Source organism: Macaca mulatta, chromosome 2 (genome assembly GCF_049350105.2).
Source record: "Macaca mulatta isolate MMU2019108-1 chromosome 2, T2T-MMU8v2.0, whole genome shotgun sequence".
In the NCBI taxonomy this organism is placed as follows: domain Eukaryota; kingdom Metazoa; phylum Chordata; class Mammalia; order Primates; family Cercopithecidae; genus Macaca; species Macaca mulatta.
The window spans coordinates 171,768,723-171,790,363 of NC_133407.1; the positions used below are offsets into that span (position 1 = coordinate 171,768,723).

A 21,641-nucleotide genomic window follows, 5' to 3' on the forward strand; every position below is an offset into this window, starting at 1 on the left:
CTGCATAGCCTGGAAATACTGAAAAAACAAAAAAGAAAAGTGAGGTATATGATGAGCATAAAATATTTGTGGCTACTAGTCTATTTCATCATTTACAACCACAAAACATACACAAATGTCTTATGAAAAGTAACACAGACTACACATAATGCCATTCTCAGTAGAGAGAAATGTAAACAAACATAAAAATATGATATTATATCATGGTTGCATAAAATTCACTGTAGTACATACCATACTACAGTAATTGGACACCCCCTGTTGCTACTGCAGTGAACTCAAGTGTTGCAGGTATTCACTGAAAACGCCACGTGATGCTAATCACCTGTGCATGTGCAGTTCATCTCTCCAGTAAATTTAATATTGCAGTAATAAGTTATATCTCATGGTTCTCAAGTATTTTTAACACATTTATTTTAATACTATAAACCCTGAATAACACCATGGGACACATACAAAATGCCACTAGTGATGCTGGAAGTGCACTCAGGAAGCAGAGACAAGTCATGATATTACAAGAAAAAGTTGAATTGTCTAATATGTACCAGAGATTGAGGCCTGCAGCTACAGTTGCCTGCCATTTCAAAATAAATGAATCCAGCATAAGGACCACTATTAAAATAAAGAAAAGGAAAATTGTGAAGTTGTCACTGCAAGCTATGCCAAAAGGTATGAAAATTTTATACTTTTTGTGAAATAACTTTGAGTCTCAGTGAAAGTGCACCTTTTAAGTGGGCACAGAATTCCTTTAAAAAAAGGCATGCCTATAGACTCTAATAATATTCAAGAAAAGGCAAAATCATTACATGACAACTTAAAGCAAAAGGAGGTAAGGAATCTAAAGCTGGAGAATTTAATGCCAGCAAAGGATGGTTTGATTATTTTAGAAACAGGTTTGGCCGAAAAAATATCAAGATAACAGTAAAAGCAGCTTCTGTCAACCAAGAGGCAGCAGATAAGTTCTTGGACACCATATAAATTCCCTGAGGAGAAAGGATATCTGGCTGAACAGGGTGGTTTCATTGTTTTTATTTATTTGCATATTTTTAAATCAACTCCTAAGCACTTAAATGAACAGGTTTTTAATGAAGACAAAATTTGCCCAATCCTGAAAAAAATAAAAATGCCACAAAGGACATTTACTAGTAAGGAAGAGAAGCGAGCACCAGGATTTAAGGCAGCAAGGACAGACTTACTCTACCATTTTGTGCATACGCAGTCATAGTTATGACCAGAACTGTCCTCTATAAAGCTGCTAACCCTGAGCCTTCAAAGGAAAATATAAATACTAGTCTGTTAGCTGTACCACAAGCTAAAAGACTTCTCATTGGACAATGAGAACTCTTTTCCCGGATTGGTTCCATTGACGCTTTGTCCCTGGAGTCAGGAAGTACTTTGCCAGTAAGGGACTGCTTTTAAAGTTCTTTTGACATTAGACAATGCCTCTGGCCACTCAGAACTCCATTAGTTCAACACCAAAGGCATGAAAGTGGTCTACTTGCCCCCAAACACATCTCTAATTCTGCCTTTAGATCGGGGGTCCTAAGGACCTTTCAGGCTCATTACGGTACCCTATGGAAAGCACTGTCAATGCTATGGTAGAGAACCCCGATAGAGAGAAAAACATAAAAGCCTGGAAGTATTACCCTGTTGACAATACCATCATTGTTACAGAAAAGGCCATGAAAGCCATGGAGCCCAAAATAATACATATCTGTTGGAGAAAACTGTGTCCAGATGTTGTATATGACTTCACAAAATTTACAACAGAGACAGCCAAGGAAATCACCAAAAAGACTGTGGATATGGCCAAAAAAAAAAAAAAAAAAAGGCAGTGGGTGAAGGGTTTCAAGATACGGGTCTTGAAGAAATTCAAGTGCTAATACACCACACAAGAGGAATTAACAGAGGACAACTTAATAGAGAAAAGTGCTTCTAAACCACTGTCAGATGATGAAGAAGATGTAGAACAAGCAGTACCAGCAAACAAACTGACATCACACAATCTGGCAAAAGGGTTCCGATTATTTAAGACTGCTTTTGCCTTCTTTTGCAACATGGACCCTTCTATGATACAGGCACTGAACTACAGCAAACGGATGAAGAAGGATTGGTCCTATAAAAAAAATTTTTAGAGAAATAAAAAAAGTAAAAAGTTTACTTTTTGTAAAGTTACACTTTACAAAAGGGCGTAAAGTCACACTAAGTGTGCCCGCCTCTCCCGCCTCCCCTTCTACCTCCTCCACTTCTGCCTCTGCCACCCCAGAGACATCAAGACCAGCTCCTCCTCTTCCTCCACCTCAGCCTACTCAATATGAAGACGAAGAGGATGAAGACCTTCATGATGATCCACTTCCACTTAATAAATGGTAAATATAAGACTATACTTTCAGGTATCATTTCTATAGTTCATTACTAGAGAAGTTTCTCTGAACATGTAGAGTACCAACTTCTATGCAAAAAAACTAGAAAATCAAGAAGAAATGGATAAATTCCTGGACACATACACTCTCCCAAGACTAAACCAAGAAGAAATCGAACCCTGAATAGACCAATAACCAGTTCTGAAATTGAGGCAGCAATTAGTAGCCTACCAACCAAAAAAAGCCCAGGACCACAGCTGAATGCTACCAGAGGTACAAAGAGGAGCTGGTACCATTCCTTCTGAAACTATTCCAAACAATAGAAGAAGAGGAAATGCTCCCTAACTCATTTGATGAGGACAGCATCATCCTGATACCAAAACCTGGCAGAGACACAACAAAAAAGGAAAATTTCAGGCCAATATCCCTAATGAATATCAATGTGAAAATCTTCAATAAAATACTGGCAAACCGAATCCAGCAGCATATCAAAAAGCTTATCCACAACGATCAAGTCAGCTTCATCCCTGGGATGCAAGGCTGGTTCAACATATGCAAATCAATAAACATAATCCATCACATAAACAGAACCAACAACAAAAACCACATGATTATCTCAATAGATGCAGAAAAGGCCTTCAACAAAATTCAATAGCCCTTCATGATAAAAACTCTCAATAAAATAGGCACTGATGGAACGTATCTCAAAATAATAAGAGCTATTTATGACAAACTCACAGCCAACACCATACTAAATGGGCAAAAACTGGAAGCATTCCCTTTGAAAACCAGCACAAGACAACGATGCCTTCTCTCACCCTCCTATTCAACATAGTACTGGAAGTTCTGGCCAGAGCAATCAGGCAACAGACAGAAATAAAGGGTATTCAATCAGGAAAAGAGGAAGTCAAATTGTCTCTGTTTGCAGATGACATGATTGTATATTTAGAAAACCCCATCGTATCAGCCCCAAATCTCCTTAAGCTGATAAGCAAGTTTAGCAAAGTCTCAGGATACAGAATCAATGTGCAAAAATCACAGGCATTCCTATACACCAATAACAGACAAACAGAGAGCCAAATCATGAGTGAACACCCATTCACAATTGCTACAAAGGGAATAAAATACCTAGGAATACAACTTACAAGGGATGTGAAGAACCTCTTCAAGAACTACAAACCACTGCTCAAAGAGAGGACACAAAGAAATGGAAAAACATTCCATGCTAATGGATAGGAATAATCAATATCATGAAAATGGCCATACTGCCCAAAGTAATTTATAGATTCAATGCTATCTCCATCAAGATATCATTGACTTTCTCCACAGAATTGGAAAAAACTACTTTAAATTTCATATGGAACCAAAAAAGAGCCCGCATAGCCAAGACAATCCTAAGCAAAAAGGACAAAGCTGGAGACATCATGCTACCTGACTTTAAACTATACTACAAGGCTACAGTAACCAAAACAGCATGGTACCAGCGTCAAAACAGATAGACCAATGGAACAGAACAGAGACCTCAGAAATAACGCCACCCATCTACAACCATCTGATCTTTGACAAACCTGACAAAAACAAGCAATGGGGAAAGGATTCCCTATTTAATAAATGGTGTTGGGAAAACTGGCTAGCCCTACACAGAAAGTTGAAACTGGATCCCTTCCTTACACCTCATACAAAAATTCACTCAAGATGGATTAAAGACTTAAACGTAAGACCTAAAACTATAAAAACCCTTGAAGAAAATCTAGGCAATACCATTCAGGACATAGGCATGAGCAAAGACTTCATGACTAAAACACACTAAAAGCAATAGCAACAAAAGTCAAAATTGACAAATGGCATCTGATTAAACTAAAGAGCTTCTGCACAGCAAAAGAAACTATCATCAGAGTAAATGGGCAACCTACAGAATGGGAGACAATTTGTGCAATCTACCCATCTCACAAACAGCTAATATCCAGAATATACAAAGAACTTAAACAAATTTACAAGAAAAAAACAACCCTATCAGAAAGTGGACAAAGGATACGAACAGACACTTCTCAAAAGAACACATTCATGCAGCCAACAAACATATGAAAAAAAGCTCATTATCACTGGCCATTAGAGAAATGCAAATCAAAACAACAATGAGATACCATCTCACACCAGTTAGAAAGGCAATCATTAAAAAGTCAGGAAACAACAGATGTTGGAGAGGATGTGGAGAAATGGAAACACTTTTACTCTGTTGGTGGGAATGGAAATTAGTTCAACCATTGTGGAAGACAGTGTGGTGATTCCTCAGGGATCTAGAACTAGAAATACCATTTGACCCAGCAATCCCATTACTGGATATATACTCAAGGATTACAAATCATTCTACTATAAAGACACATGCAAACATATGTTTATTGCAGCACTGTTCACAATAACAAAGACTTGGAACCAACTCAAATGCCCATCAATGATAGACTGGATAAAGAAAATGTGGCACATATACACATGGAATACTATGCAGCCTTAAAACAGGATGAGTTCATGTCCTTTGCAGGGACATGGATGAAGCTGGAAACCATCATTCTCAGCAAACTAACACAAGAACAGAAAACCAAACACTGCATGTTCTCATTCATAAGTGGGAGCTGATCAATGAGAACACGTGGACATTGACAGGGGAACACCACACACCAGGGCCTCCCAAGGGGTGGGGGGCTACAGGCAGGATAGCATTAGGAGAAACGCTTAATGTAGATGATGGGTTGATAGTTGCAGCAAACCACCATGGCATGTGTATACCTATGTAACAAACCTGCACCTTCTGCACATGTATCCCAGAACTTAAAGTATAATAAAAACAAAGTTTTCAAGGTTTCTCCATGTTTTAGCATTTTAGAAAATACATTTTCTCTCCCTTGTGAACATCTTAATAACCTTTTCTCTAAATTACTTTATTATAAGAATATAGTCTATCATACATATAAAATATGTGTTATTTTGTATTAAAATATGTGTTAATTGGCTTTGTTATTAGTAAGGCTTCTGGTCAATGGTAAACTAACAGTAGTTAAGTTCTGGAGGAGTAAAAAGTTATATGCAGATTTTCAATTTAGCAGGCTGTCAGTGTTCTTAACCGCCGAGTTGCTCAAGAGTCAACTGTACATACACCCAACCATACACACAGGTAGGGATCAAGCCAAAATCCTGGGAATCAACATTGGTCTCCTCTGTCACTAGCACCCCCTTCCTCATTTTATCCATCAATAAATCCTACCAACACTGTCCTTAAAACATATTCTGAATCTGATCATTTCTTAGCATTTCCACGGTGGCCTCTCTAGTACAAGCCAGTATCTTCTCTTGCCTCCTCAATATGCCTATTCTTCCACAACAATAATAACAATAACAATGGACTGGAAGACACCACACCAAAAAAATCAGTAGTGATTTTATTTGGATGGTAGTTTTACCAATGACTTTTAATTTACCTCTCTCATACTAGTTCATATTTTCTACATTTTATATACTTGGATTGTTTTGACAAGCAGGAAAAAGAACTCACCATAAAATACTAAATATGTAGCAACACTTCATTTTAAAGCTGATTAAACATTTTCTTTTTTTCTTTTTTATTTTTTTGAGACAGTTTCGCTCTGTTGCCCAGGCTGGAGTGCAATGGTGAGACCTCGACTCACTGCATCCTCCGCCTCCCAGGTTCAAGCGATTCTCCTGCCTCAGCCTCCCCAGTAGCCATTACAGGTATGTGCCACCATGCCTGGCTAATTTTTGTATTTTTAGTAGAAACAGGGTTTCACCATGTTGGCCAAGCTGGTCTCTAACTCCTGACCTCAAGTGATCCGTCTGCCTCGGCCTCCCAAAGTGCTGAGATTATAGGTGTGAGCCACTGTGGCCAATTAAACATTTTAAGTTGATTTTTCCTTAGCTCTTGCCCAATTTTCAAGCCAGATACTAACTTTTCCAAAAAAGGTTAAAGAACTTCTTCGCCAGGCGCGGTGCCTCACGCCTACAATCCCAGCACTCTGGGAGGCCCGGGCAGGCAGATCACCTAACGTCAGGAGTTCGAGACCAGTATGACCAACATGGAGAAACCCCATTTCTACTAAAAATACAAAAAATTAGCCAGACGTGGTGGTGCATGCCTGTAATCCCAGCTACTCGGGAGGCTGAGGCAGGAGAATCACCTGAATCCGGGAGGCGGAGGTCGTGGTGAGCTGAGATTGTTCCATTGCACTCCAGCCTGGGCAACAAGCAAAACTCCGCCTCAAAAAAAAAAAAAAAAAAAAAAAAGTCTTGATCAGACTAATTAATATATAAATACTGAAGACTGCAACATTTTTTCCAACTCTTCTAAATGACTCTGGCAAAAACATTAATCACACGTATTTATCTGTTCCACTCTATGCATCTGAAAAACTGAAAAATCAAACACTTCCCTGATAGGAATACAGCTAACAGAATTGTTATTAAAAAGTCTCTAGATGTTTGCTGAATAATAGCTAAGATAATATTAACATTGTTTTTTAGAATGTAGCTACATTACTTCCATATTTGAGTAGTTCTGTTTATTGTACAGGGAAAAAAAATTTAAATCTCAATGGGTAGTTTTAGGCACTTCATTCATTAAATTCATGCCTACTGTTTATCAGACATTGACTTAGCAGGCATTAGTGTTACCCACTAATATTCCAGTTCTTCTTCTTTCAGGAACATAGCGAGGTTGCTCTTCCTCGTCTCTGTGAGGTTAGGTGTGGCTACATCCCTTGCTTTGATCAATGAAATATGAGAGAAAGTAATGTGCCAGTTCCAAGCTGAAGCATCATGAGTCACAGCATGGTTCACCATTTCCCACTTCCCTGCTAAGACAACTAGCCTCCATTCAGGCTTGCGGAGGCTTTGTTAGCCCACACTCCTGAATGAGGACAACATGGAACGAGGTCCTTGTCAACCTAAGATTGTCTGCGGCCACTGAGATTTGGGGCTTCTTTGTTACTATGAGGATGCTAACCTTCATTAAGTGCCTAGTGTAAATCAGGTCCTGAGCTAGGCATTGGGAGACATATGGTAAGAGATATCATTTCCTGCCTTTACATAGCTTAGAGTCCAAAGGGAAAAACATACTTATGAACAAATAATTGCTATGCATTCCTTAATGGAGAGAATTGGTGGACAGGAAAAGGAACATGCAGTGGGGCGAATACAGGGAGAGCGGTAGTTTTGAGGAGGTTACAGTATAAAGAAATGGCAAAGAAGCCCACTGAAGGAAAGGGAATCTGACAGGTATTATTCAATAGTAGCATAAAGCCACTTGCACACCTAAAATTCTGGGAGTTAAAGGATGTAAACAAACTTCCAAGCCCCTATTAGGTCAGACCACTGGTACATCCAACAAACATTCTATCTCTGATAGAATTAAAGCAAAATCCATATAGGAAAAATCATTAGTTTCTATAACACCGTTTTTTAAAATCCAGGACTGTAAGTCTCCTGGGATGAACTATATTTAATAATCGTGTATTTCTTACTCATGGTTATCTAAATCCTTTTCCATCCCCACCACCATGTAAGATATGCCCTCCTGGGTCCAAGCAGCATGCCTCCTCTAAAAGTGATTTAACTTGGACAGTAATCCTGCCAGTGTTTAGGTGTGGCTACAAAAAAATCTCTGAGAGGTTAGAATAGGCAAGAATTAATGCCAGTTAGTAAGAAAGACTTTGCTTTGAAAGAAATACATACAAAATGGGAAACAGAACTAAGTTAAGAGTATTCCCACAATATGCAGACACAGCAACCCAGAAAGCAAGCCAGGGCAGATGTCACTAAGCAGAATAAAAAGCTAAGCACTTATACCCAAACTGCATTTTAAATATTTACTCCAACGTAAAGAATTGAAGGGTTTAATACCTCTTGTCAAAATGAATACTCAAAGGTTTGGCTTTTGACTCAGCAGTATAAGATACCGATGTTACTTTTTAGATGATAAAATACATTAATATACTCGAATCTGTTTGTAGTTGGAAATGCTACTTAACCACCTGACTAAAATATTATGAAACTCTGTCCCCTCTCTATTTGGGCTAAATAAACGATAGAGTATTAAACTACAATACAGATTCCCTACTACCCCAGAAAGTGCCACCACCTCTCCCCCTCTCCATCACACACTTTTTCTAAAAACCAGTAACTATGATTACCAAAGCAGACTGGTTGGCCAAACAAAATATAACAGCAGAATTTTCCAAAGTAGTGTTGGCTGAAAGATCAGCTTTACAAACTCTAGGGAAGCAACAAGCAGGATATTTGCAAATAATAAACCACATCTTAGAAACAGCCATGTACCATTTCTTCTTGGCCATGCATATCTGTAGAGGAAAGTTACAGATGACTGGGATAGCAGGATATTCCAGAGAAAATTTAGAGGGTTATTCGTGTTTGTTACCCCATTTTTTTTTTTTTTTTTTTTTTTTTTTTTTTTTTTAGTTCAAGCGTATTGGTCCTGTTTAGGATGTGTAAAAGGTTGTGCATTTAGAGATTTACCATCAGATACAAATATGGAATCCATTCATTTTCCTGAGGCTTAGTTTACCTGCCACAGCTGAATGCACATGTATATTTGTTTCAGATTGATTTCTCTTCACCTTCAAATCAATTCAACTCAAAAGGTACAGAATAATTCCAATGGGTGACTTTTCTGACCCCATGAGGGACAACAATGGTTACTGATAGCTCTTGCCTTCCCTACTTCCAAAGTGCCCTTTTCATTTTAGGTGTGAGCAGGCCTAACCCCATTAGAAACTCCTAGGAAATGCGGACCAGTCATCAATCATGTACTCTGAATGCGGATTAGGGTGTGGGCAAGGAAAGAAGAGGCAGGAGGATGAAGAACACAGTGAAAGAGTTTGGTTTTAATTCCCTAGGCAATGAGAGTGGGAGGAACATGATTGTACACATCAGAGATTGCAGCTGAATGTAGAGGAAGAAAGCAGAGTTAGAGTTAGGATGGTGGGAGGTGAAGGAGAGCACACAAGAGGCATTGCCAAGGTGACAACATGAGGGAGGGAAGTGGGGAAGGGAGGTCTGTGTTAACATGTGTAAGAGAGGAGGCAAAGAAGATGCCAAAGTTTACAGCCTGTCTTCTTGATCTATGCTGATGTGTTTGTTTTGGGTTTCCTGTATATTTTACGTAAACAAAAAAGAGGTCTCAGTGAAACTATACAATCCCTGCATTATGTTACTGTGGAAGGAAAACAGTCCCAAAGGCCTTAATGGCTACATGCCTTATTACATGCGTATCCACAGAATGGGCTAGGAGAAGCGAATGCATCTGGTGCCCATCTGAGAGAAAAGACAACACTGGGAAGTCTAAACAGGAAAGAAATTAATATATGTCAAAATGTTTGTGTTTACTTTCCAATCCATTAATTAAATCCCCCCAGTGCTCTTGTTATTTTATCACCTGAAACCTACTACATCACCTCATTAGAAAATGCCAAGAAGTCATGAAGAGATCACTGGAAGGTACCCACAGAAAGTCACAATATTTTTTCCCTGGAAAATAAAATTACCTGAAAAATCAAATTAGGAATCATTTTTAAAAGTTCTTTGGGAGATTCTTTTCTCTTTGGTACAATTCTGGTATCTGTTTTGAAATAAAATTCTCCAGCTTCATTTATATCAGATAGCACCAGAATGAAGCTGATCCCTCAAACTATAAACCACCAACAGTGAATTTATGATACTGTAGGGATCAGAGTTCCAAGATAATGAAAACACACCGAAGGAACAAAGGTTTTTTTGAATTTGTTTGTTTTTTGTTTTTGTTTGTTTGTTTGTTTGACAGGGTCTGTCACCCAAGGTGGAGTGCAGTGGCACAATCTTGCCTCACTGCAACCTCCGCCTCCCAGGCTCAAGCCATTCTCCCACTTCAGCGCCCCAAGTTGCTGGGACTACAAGCATGAGCCACCACATCTGGCTAATTTTTTTTTTACTTTTTGTAGAAATGGGTTTTTGCCATGTTGCTCAGGTTGGTCTTTAAACTCCTGGGCTCAAGTAATCCACCTGCCTTGGCCTCCCAAAAGTGCTAGGATTACAGGCGTGAGCCACCATGCCGGGCCAAGAACAAAGTTTTAAAAGCAAAGAAACAAATTTAAATGTCTGTTGTGTTGTGTTGTATTTTGCTGTGTTGTGTTAGAGAAGAGGGACTTCAAGTCTGGCCTATATAAATGCAATTATCTAGGTAATTTACACCAAGTGAGTATAGAGAGTCCCCAAATTATACAACATATTACTTGTCATTTCACACTGTCATATAAAGACACTGCTTAGGATCATCCAATCAATATAGTAGGAATTAATGGAAGAGGGACCGACTGCAAGAGCAAGTGATAGAAAACTGTAAATCATTTCATATTGTTGAGAAAATGCAGAGGGATTTAGATTACAGAAGCAAATTCAGGAAAACTCATTTCAAAAAAAAATTAGGGTGTGGGTCAAAATTTCCACTTTATAACAAAGTTTGAGTCTACACCCATGCCCTGCAAGAGCCATGGAACAGAGATCCTGACTCGGAGTCCATATTTTGTGGCAGACAGTGGTAGATGTCTGGTGTTCAAAGCTCTCCCCACACACTGGTGGTCCACAGGCTGGTCTCTTTCAGCACTGATGTTTACAATAAGATGATGTTATGAATAAAGCATGCACTGATGACATGTAATTGAATTCAGACATCAGCTTAGAGCAGTACTTCAGAAGCAGTGCCATTCTTTACATGAATTCTGTGGGGGTATTTCTGTGGCCACCAATGGCAGCAGATGGGGCCTGAGGGGAAGCTTTTAGAGGATTGAAGGGAAAAACAAATCTAGTTCAACCTGAAACTCCAAGCTTTACACTGGACAACAATGGACACAAAAACTTGTCTCTTTTTCCACTAATCCCAACATCAAAACACAAGGAAGAGGGAGCTAATTATTAGAAGCTCCAGAAACAACCACTTCCTAGCAATATTCTCATTTCAAAAGTCAAAAAGCAGCCTATTTTCCTCATCCTCTGTTCTCCAAACACCATCCTCAGTTAAACCTTTAGTCTCCTCAACTCCCCCTCTGCAAATAGACCTAGCTACTTCACAAATATTTCCTTTCATTCTTATATCCTCCTCAACCTCCTCTATCTCTGCAAACAAGCCTCACCTGTCCACATATCCCCAAACCCATCTGCAAACACCCCCCTCTGAGCAAAGAGCCCCAGATCCTCTCCTTCCAATGCCATTCCCAACAGTTTCTGCAGCCATCCATAACCCTGGATCTTCCCACTATCTCAATATGTCTCCTTAGAACTTCCTCTTCTCCCGCTCACTCATCCTGGCTTTCTAACCTCTGTTCCTTTAAAACTCTTCCACCACACACAAGATTTTATATTCTACAGCAGAGAGAGAAAAAAGCCTGTTTGTTAGCAGGCATAGTCTCCTTATTGTTCTGTTTTGCAAATAAACACAGAAGCAAATGGATTCCAACTCCTCTTCCTTTGCACCATGTTCTTTGTCACTCAAAGACCTGCCTGTTTGAACAAAATAATTATTACCCACTAGATACATGTAGGTAGGTGGATAATCTCCAAGGAGGATGTTTACAATTATCAAAAAGATCCAAAAAAGCAGTTCCACAGGAAGAAATGTATTTTAATGGTAAAATAAGGAGGCTTGTTTATTCTTTCAGAATGAGCCTATTACAACAGGCAGCTGTAAATCCTAATGTGTGTAGACACGCACAAGTACACATACACTCCCAGAGACAGACACACATGCTGTCCACATGCCTACAGTGGCCTCAAACACACAAAGGCTTTTTGTGACTGCCAATGGGGACTCTTCAGAATTCAGACAACAAGACACAGCCTCAGAATTCACCAGGTGCTGGGAGTGATGTGTGGCAAGGCTGGAGAGAAAGGTGAGGGTCACTGGGGACCAGAATGTGGCTGCGATGTCTTAGGACACCGATTACACGGTTGCTTTCTTGCTTTTCTTTTCCTTTCTTTTTCCTTTGTCTTTTCTTTCTTTCTTTTTTTTTTTTTTTGACTTTTTACTTTATCATATTCTAAAGATATCTAAAAGAAGAAGGAAGGAAGACCATTAGGGAAAGAACAAAAGACTCAAATGATGCTACAGGAGGGAAAAGGGGCCCAGAAGGAAGTGGAGAGTGATAGGGGATAATGAGAACATTAAGTGCAGATGGAAGGAGTAGAGCACAATATAAAAGAAGTTCCAGCTTCTTCCTGTTACAATAAAAGAGTGTAACCCCGGGGTACCATTCCCTTCTGTTATCCCTAGCTGTACTGAAGACTGAGCTCTGTCAAAAAAGAAGAAAAAAAAAATTCCAGATGGTATTCAAAGGTTCCTAAAAGTAATCACAATCAACAGCAATAACCATATTTCAAATGAGGATCTTCATCTCCTGTGAGCAGGCTATTTTTAAATCAGTCTACATAGTTTTATATTAGGAATTCTTAGAAATCTTATAGGTCTCTTAGTAAGGAGGGTAAGCCATCAATCATAGGGATTTTAAAAAAAGTTTTGTGCTAGTCCCTTGAGTAAGACTAGTCTGTAGGAACTTTAAAATATTCTTTAGACTCTGCAAGTAATTTAGCTGCATGTTCCCTGTGATAACTCTCTTCAGCCAGTGAGGAGGACAGGTTGGAGGAGGACAGAAAGCAGAAGCAACCTCAGTAAACTTTTGAGTCATTAGTTTTCTCACACTTGCAAAATTCCTTTCTTTTACATAAATCATCAAGATGTGCTTTTTATCAATTAGACTCACATTTGTGTTAAAGCAGCTTTAGCAATATTTAAAGAAGAGACGCTGTCAATAAGTATTGAAGTATATATATATATATATATATATATATATATATATATAAAAATTCAGCTCAACACAAATTCAAAGTATGCTGTCTCTGATTACAGAAAATACAAGGAAGAGAATAACACGGTTTAAAAAAACAAAAACAAAAAACCAGAGATGCAATTACCTAATTCTAAAATATGGGAAAGTCCCCAGTGGTGGGAGGGGGGTGGAGGAAGACTCATGAATAATCAAATGGCAAGAGAAAAAGAAAAAAAAAACAAGAGGAAGAGAGAAGTATTCTCTATTAAAGACACTGAGGGGACATACCAATTAAATGCAATGTGTGGACATGGTTTTGGATCCTGTTTGGAACAAATCATCTGTTTTTTAAAATGTATGAAGCTAGGCAAGGTGGCTCAGGCTCATAATCCCAGCACTTCAGGAGACTGAGGCATGAGGATTGCTTGAGCCCTGGAGTTTGAGACCAGACTGACCAACACAGCAAGACCCCATCTCTACAAAAATTTAAAAAATTAGCCAGGCATGATGGTGCATGCCTGTAGTTCCAGCTACTCAGGAGGCAGAGGCAGAGGCAGAGGCAGAGGCAGAGGCAAAGGCAAAGGTAGAGGCAGGTGGATCACTTGAGCCCAGGAGGTCAAGGCTGCAGTGAGCTATGATCATGCCACTGCACTCCAGTCTGGGTGATGCAGCAAGATCCCGTAATTTTTTTTTTAAGTATATGCTGGGAGCAGTAGATCAGGCCTATAATTCCAGCACTCTAGGAGGCCAAGGCAGGCTGATCACTTGAGCCCAGGACTTCGAGACCAGCTTGGGCAACATGGCGAGACCCCATCTCTACAAAATACACAAAAATTAGCCAGGCATGGTGGCACAAGCCTGCAGGTCCAGCTACTGGGAAGGCTGAGGTGAGAGGATCACTTGAACCCAAGAGACCAAGGCTACAGTAAGCCAAGATCGTGCCACTATACTCCAGCCTGGGTGACAGAGCAAGATCTTGTCTCAAAAAAATTAAAATTAAAAAAAGACATACGAGACAATCAGAGAATTTGAGACTGGAAAATAGATGATAATGCTGTGATTTTTAAGTGTGATGATGATATATCTTAAAAATACTCTTAGAGTTACATTGTAAATTATTAATGAAATACAATGATGTTTGGAATCTGCTTTACAACAATGCATGTTTTGGGGTAAAACGAGGTTTACAAATGAAACAAGATTAGCATATATAAATAATTGTTGAAGCTGGGTGATAGGTACATGGATCTTTGTTTATTATTTTATTATTTTAGTGTATATTTAAATTTTTGTGTAGTTTAATATTTTTCATAATAAAATATCTTTTTAAAAAGCTACAAGCATTCTGCAAGTCAACATCAAATAAAATGTATATACTGACTTAAAAATTATAGTAGCTGACTTTACAAAGAAGGTTGGAGTCATATCACTGGCTCCTAGCTGATTTTTTTTTTTTTTAAGTATAAAATACTAACTCTTTCTCATACTGAATTAAGTTCCTAAAAACTGATACATGTATTTTTAAGTACCTGGGAGAAGTTTGAAAGCAAATACATTTTCCAGAAAACAAGTAAGCAGGCCATCACATTTAAGATATTTGCAAGATAACGTTAGTTGGGGTAGCTAAGTTTCACCACTGTGTGCCCAAATAATGATTTCATCATAAAGTTGACACGTAAAAGCATTCACAAAAACTGTCAAACCCTCCATATCAAGAATTTCAGCCTCAATTAAAAGGTTAAAATACACACACACACACACACACACATCCCTTAGAAATGTATGTTAAGGAAGAGACTAACATACTTTGAATATTTTACAGTTCTGTTACTGCTTCTCTGAAACTGGAGGAGATCTTTAGGTCAAGTTCTTCATAGAATCCTAACCAAGGATTCTGACCAAGTCCCCCGTAAAGCTGGAAGGGTCTTCCTTTATTATGTGATCACCCAGTGACGAGGAGAATCATGGGATAACTCGGAGGTCCTGACTTCTGTGTGTACTGTACTTCAGATACTCTTCTTGAACCACAGGAGTGCTATAGGAAAAAGCACCCTCTGATCTTTTGATCTCAAAGCTAATTTCAAGCAAGAGCATTATCAACCTGGGGATCATATGTGGATAAAGATGCTCTCTTGACCCTGAAACCACCTCCGTGGACTTGAACTGGAAGCTGACGAGAGTGTATGGGAGGGAAACTCCGATCTTGTCGGCATCCTGCCCCATCCCACACTACTCATCAAAAGACACTCCCTTAAGAGTAATACTCAATTTTTCCAAAGTAACATTCCCCAGACCTATATACTTGCTGGAATTACCATTCCTTAACCCAAGACTTATGAACTGGGAATAGTCATAGTATAAACAGGCTCACAAGAGGTGGAACAAACACAGGTCAACCACGTCTTCCATGTTTGTAATGCATTTCGCTTTAAATCAAAAACTGAGTGGGTGCAGCCGGGCTTGGTGGCTCATGCCTGTAATTCCAACACCCTGTGATGCTGAGGTGGGCGGATCACCAGAGGTCAGGAGTTTGAGACCAGCCTGGCCAATATGGCGAAACCCCATCACTACTAAAAGTACAAAAATTAGCTGGGTGTGGTGGTGCACACCTGTAATCCCAGCTACTCGGGAGGTTAAGGAAGGAGAATCACTTGAACCTGGGAGGCCGAGGTTGCAGGGAGCTGAATCGTGCCACTGTACTCCAGCCTGGGTGACAGAGCAAGACTGTCTCAAAAAAAAAAAAAAAAAAAAAAAATTAAGTGGGTGGGGTAAGTTTCTAAAATATTGTAAAGTACAAATAGTAATTATGATAATATCATATCTTCATTACTTAGCAGTTGAGTATGCTGAATGAGTATTATAAGACACTTAATTTTCCCTTCCATGCTATCTGCCTTTTGACCACTTATTGCTTGAAAGAAGGGAAATCACTTAAACAAGTCGAGATAAATAAACAATTGACTAAGTTTAATTTAATTTTAATCAATACTGCCTTTTATAACTCTGGCCAAAAGATCTAATAAAGGAAATGGTTACATTAGGATGTTATTTTTATTTCAGTGGCCAATCTAGTAGAAAGAACACTGGATAGGCCGCCAGGGAAGTGAGTCGGAAGATCCATCCTAGTTCTGGTTCTGCTAACAGAACTAAGGTCTGGAGCACGTCAATTCGCCTGTCTTCATTTTGCTTTAGCAGGAGTTTCTCCATATTCAAAATAGTGAGGGTGAATTACATGTTCTTTCTGCTCCAACTTTCTGGACTCCCACAGATACTGGTTAAACAACACAGGAGTGCTCATTATATAATGCAGGAAATGGAAATGACCACAGAACAGAAATAGTTTTAGTGATAAGGTGGCAGCTACCTAATTGGGAAAAGATTTCACCGGCACTGTTGCCCATGACATTCCAAAGGCATGGTAAATTGTTTCAGCATAACATAGTGGGGAAAAGGCCTGGTCAGAGTTATGTTAATGTAATATAATATGGGTATTTGATTCAGCATGATGCATAAGAAAGGTTTTGTCTGCATTCCCATGGCTTGCAGTTTCCTTAATAAATCTTAAACTGTTTTTGAAAAGCTACTTCTGCAATGACGTAAGCAGTGAGGCAGCCAGATATCACTTCTCAATCCCCTCTGAATATCTCTTGGCTGTGCAGCACTATTCACACCGGGTCTGCACTGGTCAAAAGAATGTAGGGGCTGGGTTTCCTTTGCTTTGATCTTTCCTTGTTTTAGCAGTAGGGTGGTCAAGAAAGAAACCTTGGAAAACTCTTGTAATCTTTAACTTTTTTGCTATTTCATAGGCTAGTTCCATGAACATACTGCCATCTAGGGCAGTCACATGCAATGTGCAAACAAAACATTCTAAGATGATCAACACCAATCCCCACTGAATTAGCAGTAAGTCTCAGATAAAGCTGACCTGGCTTACGGCCATCGATAAATAGTGGCATATACGATATTTTCTTTCCTTTTAATTTGTAAAGTAAGGAAAGGCACTTCGTCTAATAAAATCAGCCCAACACACTAAACAAGCATCTTCTGTAAAAGTCCTCTCAAAAACTTTTTGACTAACTAACCCTGTTACTCTATATCTTATTAATCTTTGTATAGCAATTATCTACAATCTCTAGGTTTCCCATACATCAGTAAAATGATTTTTACACTTGGGTTTCTCTTATTGAGCACTAGTTGCTATAGACAACAATCTTGCCTTTAAAGCAGATACAGCACGAAGCTTCTTTTCTGCAATGTCTAAGAAACATCCTTAAACGTCATGAAAACAACTGTAAGCAAATTAACTCCCGGAAGGTTCAAATTCCTGGATGAAAGTAGAGATAAGTTCTGCCTGGCTAAATGTTTACTTTGAAGGGATTTGAAAACCTGACCTACCAATTTTGGTTTTATTTATTTTCAAAAGACAAGCTACTTTAATCAAATCCCAATAAATATTTTTAGCCAACAGTTATTTGTTTAAAAATTATTCCTGTCTCCTCTCCCATCATCTGAAAAACAGTAACAAGAGTGGCCAGATAAAAGGTGATGATGAAAAGACTGCTACACCTCTTTTGCCTAGTACCTGCAGGGGGGCAGATCGCTTAAAAGGGCCATCACTCTTGAGTCATTTCTAAATATATTAGTATGTACTTGGCTTTGAGGTACACCCGTTGGCTAGCTGTCAAAATGATAAGAAACTATCTTAACACTTTCAGAGGTTTTATGTCTTCCACCAAAGGCACATTAAAAACTTTCCCACATGGCCAGAACCTGTCAGATTTGAGTATTAGATAAAATAACTACCACAGCAGGACCACCTGGCACCCAGAACTAGAATCCATAATCATGAGCCTAATGGTTAATCATAGCAATGTAAACAGGAGAGTACACATGTTTGTAATTAATCAGGCTATGGTGTACAACTTTTCTGATAATCAAAAACTCATTGAGATAACTCCTTTCTATAAACAGAGCCATTCACAAATACCATGCTTTTTAAACTCTCCCAAGTAATTAACAATAACTTTCTTTACTATCATTTTCTTTCCCATTAGGTAAACACATGGAATGGTAGAGACTGTGGGTACAAGAGAAAGTGCAATAGAACAGGAGGCTTGCAGATTCTGCTGCTATCCAACCCAGTTAGTTGGTTGGAGGGAAAAGATTCAGATAAGAGGATTTCTAAGGTTCCTTTTACCCCCAGAGTTATTTTGTTCTACATGCTGAAAGAATAGCTAAGCTTGAATTGTCTTCTGATTCTTAATCCTAGTTCTATGCAATTGAATTTATATTAGATATCCCCTCATCAACTTATGAATTTGAATTTTCCCCACAATTTCCCCAACGCTTGCTCATTTCCATATGTGCCAGGTGTCTTTTTTTCTTTCATACTCAGGAGGACTCTGTTATTCTCCCTTCTGTCCAAGCCAGCCCTATCCATTCATGTACTCTACTCTTAACCGATAAGGCAGGGAGGGACAGAAAATCTCAAATGTTCTGTTTTGTACCTGGATTCAAAAGCAACATCTGCTATGTCTATGGAACCATCTGTTGCCCACTTTGCCATGGAAAGGACGGTGCAGGCATCAGAAGTGGAGTGTCACAGGTCATATAATGGAATTACCCCTTTCTGGGACTGGGGCACCCAGACATGTGCCCCACACTCTCTATGGCTAATGCCGCCCCTCCCCCATCGAAGCATTTATTTATTTTCTCACAGGGAATGGTGCTTTGAAACTTTCACACAAGGTCAGGTCCAGTGTGTTTTGGTGTTTGTTCCCATTTGCCTGAATCTCTATTTAAAATTTTTTAACTCCTGGGTTGTACCTAGAACTTTGTCTGCCTGCCGTTAGCTCACTTGAGACCTTATGAGTCCTAAAGTTCTGAGTGTCTCAGTTTTTTACATCTATAAAAAGAAGGGGTAGAAATTAAGTGATCTCTGAGGCTCCCTTGTGCTCTAATGCTCGCAAATCCCATGACTTTAATCCAACTCAAAGTTGTCAATGAACACAAGTTCCTGGACCTCTATGGTATATTAAGACTCTAAATGGCAAGGGCAAAAGAATCTGCTACCTACAAAGCGGCTTCTGTGATAAGGGTCTCTTGTTTAACACAGTTAAACAAGTCTCTTGAGGATTCAAATTAGATTAAGATCCCTAATCTTGTCAACCTACTCCCCCAGGCAATACTCTAGTGCAGGGCTTGGGGCTGCATAATTGTTTTTGTGTCCCGTGCATGGCAGGATGCTGAACCGCATCCCAGGCCTCTATCCACTATATGGCAGTAGCACTCTACTCCTGTCAGTGGTTACCACCAAAAATACCTTGCCAATATCCCCTGGGGGCCAAAATCCCCTCTCCCATTGAGAACCACAGCTCCAATGTACGTCAGGACTTTAAGATAAAGCGCATCACTTCGGTGTTTTTGTTTCAAAAGAGTGACATTTACACAATCAACAATTAAGTACACCAAGACTTTACAGATAGATTTATAAGGCACAGGTACTCCACCTAGAAAATATACAAAGCCACTATCACTCTAAGCCATCCACAGCACCATAGCACTGCCTCCCTGCTAAGGGTTGAAAATTAGGATATAAAGTCATAACATTAACTGCTCTTTTAAAAACATTTAAAAGGAGACCAGGTGTGGTAGCTCATGCCTGTAATCCCAGCACTTTGGGAGGCCCAGGCAGGCGGATCACCTGAGGTCAAGAGTTTGAGACCAGCCTGACCAACATGGCAAAACCCTGTCACTACTAAAAATACAAAAATTAGCCAGGCGTGGTGGCAGGCGCCTGTAATCCCAGCTACTTGGGAGGCCGAGACAGGAAAATGGCTTGAACCAAGGAGGCAGAAGTTGCAGTGAGCCGAGGTAACTTCTCCAATGCACTCCAGAGTCAACCCTTGCTTACAGACCTCAAAACGGAGCTTTGAAGAAAATAGTGAAAACTAGAGGTTGGTTAATCACTTTGGCTTATTTTGTCCTCTCTTGCACACACACACAAACACACAGGGTAAATAAAATGTTTCTGGAAAGGCTGCTAACGAATTTCAGCTTGGTCACAGTTCTTGAAGATAGGAGTGAGCAAGCTCTTACTCCAATTTCCTAAGTATCTTTTCCTCCCCATTTCAAATAGGGATCCAGGCGACACCCATGGCAGTCGATCTCAACACCAAAAGAACAGCAGCTGCCAGCTGCATACAACAGATTGAGGCCTGCAAATTGACTGAAATGATGACTACTCTTAACCAGACATCTCATTTTTCCACTTGTGACAGGCTGAGATCTGCAAACCTCTGGGTCTCAAGAGGTGAAGGCTACATTAGCCAGCTAAGAGCAAAAACTCAACTCTTCCTTGTCATTAAAGCATTTGCCAGTTATAAATGGTTTGGAGACTTTACAGAATTTAAGTACATGTAATGTTTAAATTTCCCTATTAAATGTAAGAGGCAAAGAAAATCCTTCTAAATAACTAAGCAGAGGATATGAAAAGGGAGCCAAGAATAGACACAACTGTTACTTTTCAAAGAACCTTCGCTCTTTATTCAAACAAATATTTACACAATTGAAGGCAACGGCAAGGGAGATATAGCCATTCAGTGAAAATAGTGGGCAACTCTAACGGTTTATTTATCCCAAATCCGACTGCTCTGTTGCTATCCTACCAGGAACCAAGAATTCAAGTGTTCACAGGGCAAAAGTTTAACCTTCTGAAACTGTGGACCTCATTTAGATCTCTCCCAGCCGAATTCAAACGTTAGAATCCCAGAGACATATCTCGAACGCCCAAATAAAACCAAACTAGGAAGCTTAAAATTACACGTCCAGAATTTGAAAATCTACATCTGTAACTTACACGTTCATATTACGAAGGGAAATGTGGCTGACAAATATTTACACTAAAAAGACTCCACATTTTTATGCCTCGTCTAGTTACACTCCCAGCTGTGCCTGGCTATGACTAGCTGCGCATTCTAGAGCTCTTTAGAGCTACTTCAGAGTTGCAGGATAAAGATTTCTAGGGAAGAGGGCAGGGCCAGGCGCCCGGAGAATTTCCAGCCACGGGCTAGTTTACCAAGAGAAAGAGCTGCGGGCGTCTCTCCCTCTTTTACATAAGAAAGGTAAGTGAGGAACCGCGAAGCAGTTTGACTTCCCAAGCTCTTTCAAACAGGAAACCCCAACCCTGGGAGGGACAGCCGGTCAGCCTTTTAATTTCCTGGTGGTGGCGGGAGTTAGCCAGGTCCTCGGCGCTTTAATAAGTGATGACTGCTAGGGCTAAGTTATTAAACGTACCAGCAAACAATTCAGCTGCGCCTCCGCCGCGCAGGGCGCTGGAGAAACAGCGGGTTAAAATACTCCCCAAGCCTTCCAGCTGCTATCTCTAGGGGTGCCGAGACGG

At 39.7% G+C, this 21,641-nt stretch overlaps 1 protein-coding gene, 1 long non-coding RNA gene and 1 pseudogene across 45 annotated transcripts in view; 2 read left to right on the top strand and 1 right to left on the bottom strand.

The window, feature by feature from the left end:
- PHLDB2 (pleckstrin homology like domain family B member 2) overlaps window positions 1–21,641 on the bottom strand; it is a 239,895-nt gene that overhangs the window by 92,276 nt on the left and 125,978 nt on the right. The window lies entirely within an intron of this gene.
- LOC114676668 (small nucleolar RNA U3) lies at window positions 2,378–2,488 on the top strand (annotated as a pseudogene).
- Window positions 21,249–21,641, top strand: part of LOC114676432 (uncharacterized) — a 69,953-nt gene continuing 69,560 nt past the window's right edge. The window contains exon 1 of the long non-coding RNA XR_003727479.2: window positions 21,249–21,363. This is a non-coding gene — a long non-coding RNA (uncharacterized LOC114676432). The remainder of the gene's footprint in view (window positions 21,364–21,641) is intronic.